This window comes from Gigantopelta aegis, unplaced genomic scaffold, assembly GCF_016097555.1.
Source record: "Gigantopelta aegis isolate Gae_Host unplaced genomic scaffold, Gae_host_genome ctg3598_pilon_pilon:::debris, whole genome shotgun sequence".
NCBI lineage: Eukaryota > Metazoa > Mollusca > Gastropoda > Neomphalida > Peltospiridae > Gigantopelta > Gigantopelta aegis.
In genome coordinates, this window is record NW_024533417.1 from 61125 (window position 1) to 71517 (window position 10393).

At 34.4% G+C, this 10393-nt stretch overlaps 1 pseudogene; it reads right to left on the reverse strand.

Moving 5' to 3' along the window:
* Window positions 1-251: 251 nt before the first annotated feature.
* Window positions 252-5791, reverse strand: LOC121392329 (annotated as a pseudogene).
* Between the last annotated feature and the right edge of the window lie 4602 nt (window positions 5792-10393).

Consider the following 10393-nt stretch of genomic DNA (forward strand, 5'->3'; position numbering starts at 1 on the left):
ATACAAAATTTATAATATTATAACAAATGATATACTTTAAATCGTAGTAATAAAAAACGATTTTTTGCATCAGATACTCCTTACATCTGGTTGAAAATGGTTTGTCAGTAATGAGTACCTTGGACAGTACATATCTCAGCCCATCTACAATAACCCATGTCTACAAAGGGTTAAATAATAACAATAAAAGAAAGTGAGCTTTATATTTAGAGCAAGTGGATACTGAGTAATGGCCCCTTAGCAACCAGTAGTCATGGTGACGACCCCATTTTCTTAGGGTCAAATCCTTGAGTTTTCTCTATGGCCCATAGAGAATGAAGTTCTGTGAAACCACCATCAGCAATGTTGAACATGAGTTTCTGTTTGGTGTCTTGGCAACAGAGACACATCGGGATCTGATGGACAAAGGGGAAGAGCTACAACAAACAAAATAAATTCTATTAGATAAAAATTAATACTTTTCTATCATCTAATTTATCATCTGATGAGGTCATTGTTGTCTCTATTTCCATGGCTTCTTCTTTTTTGTTTGTCATCTCCTGATTCAATTACAACAGTAGGCGGAGTTGACTCCACCTCTTTTCCTTCTGATGGTTGTTCTAGTGTAACAACAACAGCAGTACTACAGTCAGCAATAGGAGCAATGTCTTCACTAGAATCTCCATTAAGGTCATTATATGGTTTGATCTATGGATGTATAAAAAGTATAAATGGACATATAAAACTATTAATGGGACACATAAAATAGTAATAATGGGATACCTTGTTTTTAATAGACGTAACAATCCCAATACGAGTCAATAATTTTGCGAGGTATATGCTATTTTTAGGTACACCATCAGCATAATACTCTGTATTGTAGGAACCTCAGGTTCACAGAGATGTCTAATAAACATACCAATATAGGCACTAAATAAACGACGATATATTAACAACAATAGGGGGCAGGATACCCATACAACATATATGTACTTGACAGTAGCTTTGATTTGCTTCTTGAGTTCTTTTGGTAGCCTACAGAGCTATAAACCACACCCACATTTAATGAGATTTAAAACATACCAATGAGAGTTGTAAGTGTTTTCAGGAGGCATCCCATGCGTAATATGTTATTAAGAAATGCCTTCCTTTGTCGAGGGTTAAAATCCATAGACCTGTCATGTAAACATTAACAAGAGTTATGTTACTATAAATACAGTCTATATTATAAGTACAGCATTATTATGAAATATTTATAATCTCTTAATATAAATATAGTCTATACTACAATGCTGTTGTTGTTAATATATGCGAATGAGAAAAGATAGTGAGGATATTACAGGAATATTTTCCAAATTCAACTACCTCGAAGATTCGCAAATGTAATTTATATTTAGTCACACCCACAACATGTATAACTCACATGTATGGGATTGTTCACTTTAGATAACAATGGCGGTACTTCTGCATTTTGATTTAACAGCAGATTTAGCTTTCGACGAGAACCAAATTCTTTAAAAACAAAATGTAGGTGTTAATAACAGGTGTGGTCTCTTACCTGAAACTCCACCTCTTCATCACTTCATCTTCAGTTACTTGTTCATCAGATTCTCGTAAGCTGATCCTTCATCTCCCTCGCTTCTATAGACTGAGATATGACCACACCCCCAAGTCACGTGACCTACCTTTTAACTCAGATAGATCTGTTGCCATGCTGTCCATGTATAATTGTTTACGGATCTTTTTCCTTGCCAAGTTTGGCAGCCTCTAGTTCCTTTTGTTGCTCATAATGATGACGTAATAACTTCTCCCAGAAACTAGGATCCTCTGGTGTCTCCGTCTCTTGAACCTTAATGTTTATAAGTCAGGTGATAGTCATGTGACATAAAGACTCCACCTACTTTCAATATCTCTGTTTCTGGTTCTACTTTTTCTTTCATTACATAACTAGCTACCTGTAATTATTTCATAATAGATTATAATAAGAAGGGGCTGACTTTAAATTGACTCAGGTATTCATTAGCTAAGAGGTTTTCATCAGTTTATCTTCACCAACTTGACTTCGATCAAGTAAAGCATCAATTGCTCTATCATCATAAACAATACCCATACTATCTCAGTATCATCTAATAATAGGAGGTGTGGTCAATTAATGTTGACATTGATATACAGGTCTGACCTTTAAAAAGATCTTCAGTACCAAAACTTTAAAATGTCATCAAGTTCTCTTTGTGTTAGTGATGGTTGAGTATTACTTGGTCCAATACCACCTCTGACAACAAGGTGTGTCAAACATCATCTTACGTTTAGCAACCTACATACCATATATCTAATTAACAGCACATCAACAAAATAATTTCTACTTGACAAAATTCTCTCTTCAACTGAATTTCTTGTCACAAACCGATAGATCATAACCTTTAAACGACAATGTTATTAATAATGTTATACACACTAATTGAATGTATTACCTTTTAGCTTGTCCAATGCGATGTGCTTACTAAGGGCCTGGATATCATTGTGAGGGTTCCAATCACTATCAAATATGAAGACAGTATCTGCTGTAGCTAAATTAATACCCAGTCCACCAGCTCGAGTTGATAAGAGGAATACAGCACGATCAGATCCTGGAGCTATCAATTATGATGAATTAAATATTGTATTATCATCATGCCACACCCACCATTGAATCTATCAATACATTGTTGGCGTTCTCCACCAGTAACCCCGCCATCAATTCTCTCGTACTTATAATGAAGATATTCTAAGAAATCCTCTAGAATATCTAATGTTTTAGTCATTGAGAAAAAGATCAAAAACTCGATGTCCATTAGGAGTTATTTTTTAAGCATTTTCTCAGCACAATAATTTACCACAGTTAGCGATAAGTGCTTTACCTTCATAATAACCACCTATTGTTAATGGAGCCCCCTGTAATATATATCATTAATTAAAGTAATTAATAATAATGTCTGCTGACCTCAGCAGCAACAGGGAAGAGATAAGGATGATTGCAGCATTTCTTAAATCCATCATAATATTTATAAGAGAGACTGTTGGGAACCTCTTTTGTTCAACTTCTCATAATTCTTTGTTAAAATCCAACGATAATATTTCCTAATAAACATCAAATAAAAATAATAATTTCTATTACATCATATTACATCATACTTTTGCATTGGTGTTAAATCAACTCGAACTATTAACTCAGACTTTGAAGGCATGTTCTGTAAGGAGATAAATAACAACATTACATCATGATTACATCATGTACATACCTTCAATACATCAGCTTTGAGTCGTCTCAATAAATGAGGACTTAACATTTCATGAAGTTTAGTAATCTATAGTACAATAGGTCAAAGGTCACAAAGATAGGTCAAAGTTACCTGCTCTTCTTTCGATATGTCAGCAAATTCTTTTTTGAATTCTTCTAGTGACCTAATAGTTATTAATTATGTTAAACTCACCCATTCATTAACACTAACTGAAAAGTTCTTCGACTGAGAAAGTTCAGAAGATGAAATAATTCTTCAAGATATTTTGTAATGGTGTTCCAGTTAATAATAATTTATATTTTATACTATATTGACTTAAGTCTCGAAAAAAAACTACAAACAAGATTATTCCATGATTAAAAGGGGGGTGTGGTTACCTTTGATTTGATTGTTTTGAGGCGATGAGCTTCATCGACAATGAGAACTGCCCACTCACTTGATTGAAGTACAGTTAAGTCAACACTAATAAACTCGTATGATGTCAATATAAAACATGAAATTTAATGGGCACTTCTCTCTAAAGAGAGATATAATTATATCATGTATTAAAAAAAGAAACTTACCTTCACTTTTAAACAATCTGGTACCTCCTTTACAGCTCCATCAATAAATGAAAACTCATTCTCTCTACAATTAAGATTAAGTAACTAGTTAATAATACTAAGGGTACATACCTAATACAGCTCGGTTCTCTTTGCCTCCGGTATAAGTTACCACGTACAATTCTGGAGCCCAAAATTCCAACTCTCTTTCCCAATTAACAATAGTGGAAAGAGGAGCACTAATTAGAAAAGGACCATTAGTATGACCCTAAATTAATTCAATATAATAAAATCCACTAATAATTAAGATACCTCTTTCACCAGTGATTGTAAGAAAGCAATAGTTTGTATTGTTTTACCAAGACCCATCTCATCAGCTAATATAGTATTAGTACCTTGTGCCCATGAAAACCTCAACCAATTAAGTCCTTCAAGTTGATAAGGATGTAATGTCCCACCAGTATAGTTATAAAGTCTGGTTGAACTGTGTACTTCTTTTTAGGCTATAAAGGAGAAATTAAATGGGTGGGTAAGTGGGTGTGGCTTACATCAGAGAGTTTTTGTTGCTGTTTTGCTGGTCGTCCTTTTTTCTTTTTACCAGGTTCCATAATTGATCTAATAGTTATTAATAGTTATTAATTATATTAATTATTATAAAACTAACCTCAATTTATCATATTGTTTGATGGCATCAGCTGCTCCTCTTAAATGAGATTTCTCATCTAAAAACTTCCCACGTAGCTTTTTCATAAGGTAAGTCCCTCCATTTAATAAGATAAAGAATACTATTTTTTTTAGATGGCCTAGATAAATGGACACATGGATAATCTAATATAAACACACATTATCAGACAATATAAATTACTTGGAGTTAATAATTCTATGAATTAATAACCATTCTGGTCGAACTCCAGCTTTTAATAACATTAATTCTTTTTCTTCTGTTTTTTCATCATAATAGGAACTCCTCCTTACTCCTTCTGCGTTCCAAATGAGCAGGATTTCAGTACAGGAGGTGTGTCCATATTGTGTTTTAAAGTGTATGAAGAAGAGTCATTGGTTGATGGACGTCAAGCTGTCGATGACAGTAATTAATTGTTAATGATAGGGCAACTTACTCTAATTTCGTCAACCCATGAACAATCCCAATATGACTTGTTAACCCACTTAACAAAATAATCTCTTATACGTGGTAACTTCTTAGATGACTGTGGAGAGTCTGCAAATAATTACATTAATTATATTACAATTATGGGACATCCTCATTACCTGAAATAACACTATCACTATCAGCTTCAGAAGTATTTACCTCAAGTTCTAACCATTTCCTGTCAAAATCTTTCAACACGACCAGGCAATTCTTCAGCCTAAATATGAGTATTGTGGGTTCGTAGAAATAAGTCACACTCACCAAACATCTAGGACATTGCCATGATCCCTTGGTATTTCTCGAAGTGGAGGAAAGAGGCATTGTAAATGATAAGCCAGTGCACATGTATCACAGCAGAGTAACTCGCCACCATCTTTACAATAATAACAATTGTCAGCATGTTCTCCCTCGGAGTCCTGTTCTCCTTCTCCTTCATTGTCTTCCATAAATTCTCATCGTCACTAGAAACTTCGAGATAAATTCATGATATCATCCAACTCTTGATCTAATGAATAGAACTAGTCTCGGAGTCTTGAGCTATGAGAGAAACCTCCTTCAATTAAAGAGATAATTAAATTGTTAATGATACCTTTTTTCTTCTTTATACGCCCACTCTCTCGTTACCAAACCACTGCCCTCCCTTGTTGCTATAGCAACCAAATAACATGAGTTAATGCTAGTAACAAACATTGTACCTCTTCCAAAGACTGTGCAAAAGAAAATTGGACTGTCACTATCTCGTGAGCGACCAATCATTTTAATTTTCATTCTAGGCACTTGAGACGATCTAATGTTCTTTTACGTTTCACATTTTTCTTTTTCTCTTCAATTTCTTCATCCATTTCTTCATGTTCCTGTCTTCCTCTTCATCTGTCATTGGTGAATCAACAGAGTCAATATCGTCAATATCTTCAAGATAAGTTTTAACATTTTTAACTGCTCTACGACGAGGACCGACCCTGTTCTTTTTCCTCCATTATCTTCCATAGGTGGTGGTTGACGAGAACGACCAGCTATATAAACAACTTTATCAATGACCAGCTATGTATATTTTAATACCTAAATTTCCAGCTTGCTTTCTACGAGCTTCTTTAAGAGATTTCCATTTTGCACTAATAATAGCATTAATTTCACTGCTAGTAGCAGATGCATATTGGACGGTTAACAAGGGGCGGAGACAAGATGTAAAGAGTTAGAGTCGAGGCTATAACAACTATAAATAACACTAACCACACCCACAAATACAAACCAATCAAAGCTTCCATTGGTAGATCTGCGATAGAATCAGGAGAAGGTGATTTCCCTCGGCTGTCTTATCAGGCCACTATCATCTTGTTCTAGTTCTGGATCTGCAATAACCAGTTCTCCATTACCACTAGTAATACTCTCAACATCAGACTGTATTAATTAATTAAATAATATGTATTAAAATTACATACTTACCTCTGACTAGATCTTTTGGGATCAGAAACATCTATATCTAGTTCTTCTAGAGTAGCTTTTCCAGCTAAATACATGTAGTATTATTAAATGTTATTAGTAATAACTTACTCCACTGGTCTCTTCCTCCTGCCTCTACCTAGACGGAGATAAACGAGAGTATACGACGTTATCTTGTGCTTACCAGCTGTTCCATTTTTGTCTACTCGGGCACTCTTCCCGACATATAGCGCGTATTAAGTCGATAGATAATCTTTCGCGGAGAACAATATTAGTAACACTTCGGAGAGAACCTACTGTAGAAAATTGCCATTTGTCAATTAAAGCCGCCATTTTTGTTTTAGAAACTTTGGTTTTAACACAAATACAAAGAAACTTACAAACTTTGGAAGAATATTGAAACACACTAGTTAGTGATAATATCACATTGACACAGAGAAAACTGAACAATATGGGCTGCTAAGAACAAGATGGAGTTACAGCTCTAGCAAAATCTGGCAGCCATCTTAAACAGGCACTCACATAAAGCTACATACAACAAACTTATAATACTGATTTGCTATCAACCAATCAGATGAGCAGTATGATCACATGACTTCATGTTCCTGACCACACCCAGTGTTGTATTAACTTCAACCCACAAAATGAATATTTACAAGTTCATAATTAACTATGACTAATGATGATGTCATTTTGATGTCAACTAATAAGGGGTCTAGTAACTGTGTCAATTCCGACCAATCAAAATTACACCATACATATATACAATGTGCCACGTCTATTTACGAATCATATTGTTATTATGTCATAATACTTGAAATATATCAAAATATCGTACAAGTCCTAGTTGTCAAATAATTGATCATTATTGAAAAGAGTAACCTTGAGAGAGAGAAGAGAGAAAGAGAGAGAGAGAGAGAGAAAAGAAAGAGAGAGAGAGAGAGTTCGGTAAAGCATATAATATAACATACCTAGAGAAACTGATCATTATATTATTTCTGTTTTCCACCTGTAGATAGGAAAGCTATCAGAAAAGCTGAACCTGTCACAGTCAATGAATAGTTACTAATAGAGGGAAGAGTTAAGGAATAAAAATATATTAATCCGTCATCCATCTATCCATTCACTCATCCATATCTATCCATTCATTGAAGTATAGGATACATCACAGGATGAAAAGTTCTCATAAACCAGAACAGCATAAAAGCAAAAAATAATAAAGAGTATTGTTATAGAAAAATTGAGAAAGCAGTTGCTTCACGATCAGCTACCTTGTTCTTACGTTCTGAAGCCCTAAACAATAATCACATGATAATCACATGACATTGAATGATATGTACTTTGTATCTCTTTCTTGTTTATTGTCTTTACTCAGTTTTGAGATATCTCTTTTTGAATAGCACCTTCACGACGAATATAGTAATCCTGAAATAACATCATGTGATTGTCATGTGACATATCACATGACTAACTTGTATTTTAAAGTGTGTTGAAGGGTTGCGATAAGCATATGCTACCAGATATGTACTGACACAAGTAAGTACGAGAAATAGAAAAGAGAATTTTAAAGGATCCATCATTTGAATACGCCAGTACAAACCCTGTAATAAAATACTATAATTAATAATGTACAGGATTATTAGCCCTACATAATGGAAGTGCTGATACAATGAAAGCATTGCCCATAAAATAGTGCTGATGTTGCCATGGAAAGGAAAAGGTCTGCTACTTTCTAGTAGAAGTAATTCTTCTTCAGTCAATTTAGTAGCTCCTCCACTTGGTTTTTTAGGCGGCCATGATGTAGAACAGAGAGTATATTGTATATACTAAACCACACCCATTAATAAGGAAGTATAATCTACCCACCCACTCAGTAAAATTAATAACAATAATTATTATTAAAATGATTTAATAATTGCTTAAAATGTCAATTGAAATTGATATGAAGGGATTAATGCATAAATTATATTTATATTTTAAAAAAAAGGTATCTAAAAATTAATGAATTTTAGTTTATGAAAATGTTCTACCTCACTTGATTTAAAGGAGAGTACATTTATTATGATGTCTGTCTTCTGATCGTCTTTCCTGAGCTATTGTCTCACAGACTGTTGCCAATGTGGTAACAAACCAGAAAAACAACGTTTAAAAGGAGTATGTACATGACGAAATTCAAATGGCCCATTCATTAGCTGTTTCTGGGATTGTTGCCAAGTGTAAAGGCAGGCTCCTGTACTAGTATGGAATGGATACAATTCCCAGTACATAGATCTATAGGAATGGGAATGAATCTGAGAGAGTTGAGAACGAGTCCTACCTTATTTGGGAGCCACAAAGAGATCAACAATATAGCTATCTTGTTGTGCCTGCAAAGACTCTTTTAATAATTGTAAAAAAACATTCAATTTTTTTCTGAATAGTTTGATTGAATCGAGACACATTGGGTAGGTAAAGGATATCATCAACTTGACTTAAACCAGTGAGATTGTTCTATAGAAATAGAAGACTTTAAGAGGTAGCAGTAGTGGTCTATACATACCTGGTATACAAACCCTCTAAATCTCATACCAGGATATCGTGCCACTCTACTCCACTCCAACTTGTAAGAGTAATTACAGCTCAGTCCCTTCAACATCAATATATTTTTAACTTGTTGTAGTTCCTTTGATATGTTCATTGATATCCATTAAGAGAATAAAACTAACCTCTTTAATTCTAGAACTAGTACACAATAATGTTAGTACTTCGCTAGCAGTAGAGACCGGGAAACGAGAGTAAGTAGTTCTCATAAATGCCCTCAATATTTTGTTTGTTGGGTTTCCTGTTTTACTCTAAGGATTTGATGTTCCTCACTTGGTCAGACTATATATAACCACAACAATTAATTAATAATAATTAAATTATAAATAACACACTTTCTAAGAAGAGATCGAGGTTTCCTTTTTGATATCATCATCTTCTGTATCTCCGTATTTCAGGTTTCTTCTTTAGAGGCATCTTGGGGCTCAGTCTCTGCAATGGCTTGAGGCTCGGTCTCAGCAGTTGTTTGAGGCTCAGTAGCAGGTTCTGTAATGGCTTGAGGCTCAGTCTCAGTAGAAGCCTGAGGTTCAGTCTTCAATAGCAGGTTCAGTAGTGGCTGGAAGCGCAGTGTCAGTTGTGGTTGGGGGCTCAGTCTCAGTACTAGTTGAGGTTCAGTCTCTTCTCCTGTTAGAGTATAAACAATTAAAAGTTTTATTTATTAACTCTACCTTTGTTATCTTCAACTGTAACTTCAACGATATAGGAGCAGGACCCTCCTCAGCGGGTGGAGCTTCCCTCAGGAGGACTATCATCAGTCTTAGCTTCTTCCTCTCTTTATTGGCTGTGTCTTCAGCTAATGGATCTTCATTACTTGATTTGTCTGTTAAAATAAATCATAATAATTAACATCAATACAATATATATACTTCTATTTAGCACCAGTTCTGGATCACTTTGAACATGGGGAAACGAGAAAAGAACGTTGATTTTCCGAAGACTGCGACGCAAATACAATTAGTCCCTAGAATACATTATAACCTTAATATTGTGTATATCTCCAATACATTAGTCCCTAGAATACATTTATAACCTATATGTGTGGATATCTCCAATACATTAGTCCCCTAGAATACATTATAACCTATATTGTGTATATCTCCTCTACCTCTAGTTACTGATGTCTCTGAATCACGAATGAACTAGATCTCCATGATCTCAAATGAGATATCCATTAGTAAATTTGCCTGTGTTACCATTTCTAGTTTTCAGTCTTAATAGCGTCCTACACAACTAATAATATAATATATTATATGATGATAAAATATACTTGAATATTTTGACAAATCAAAGTCATTTCTTTCCAAGAGTACATCCTCAATTCCTCTTGGTATATTAACCGTTTTATTTAAACCACCCAGTAATCTCCCAAATTTGGTATAGATGCAGCAACTTTCAGTGTCAATGTTCAGAATGTCCATTTTGTT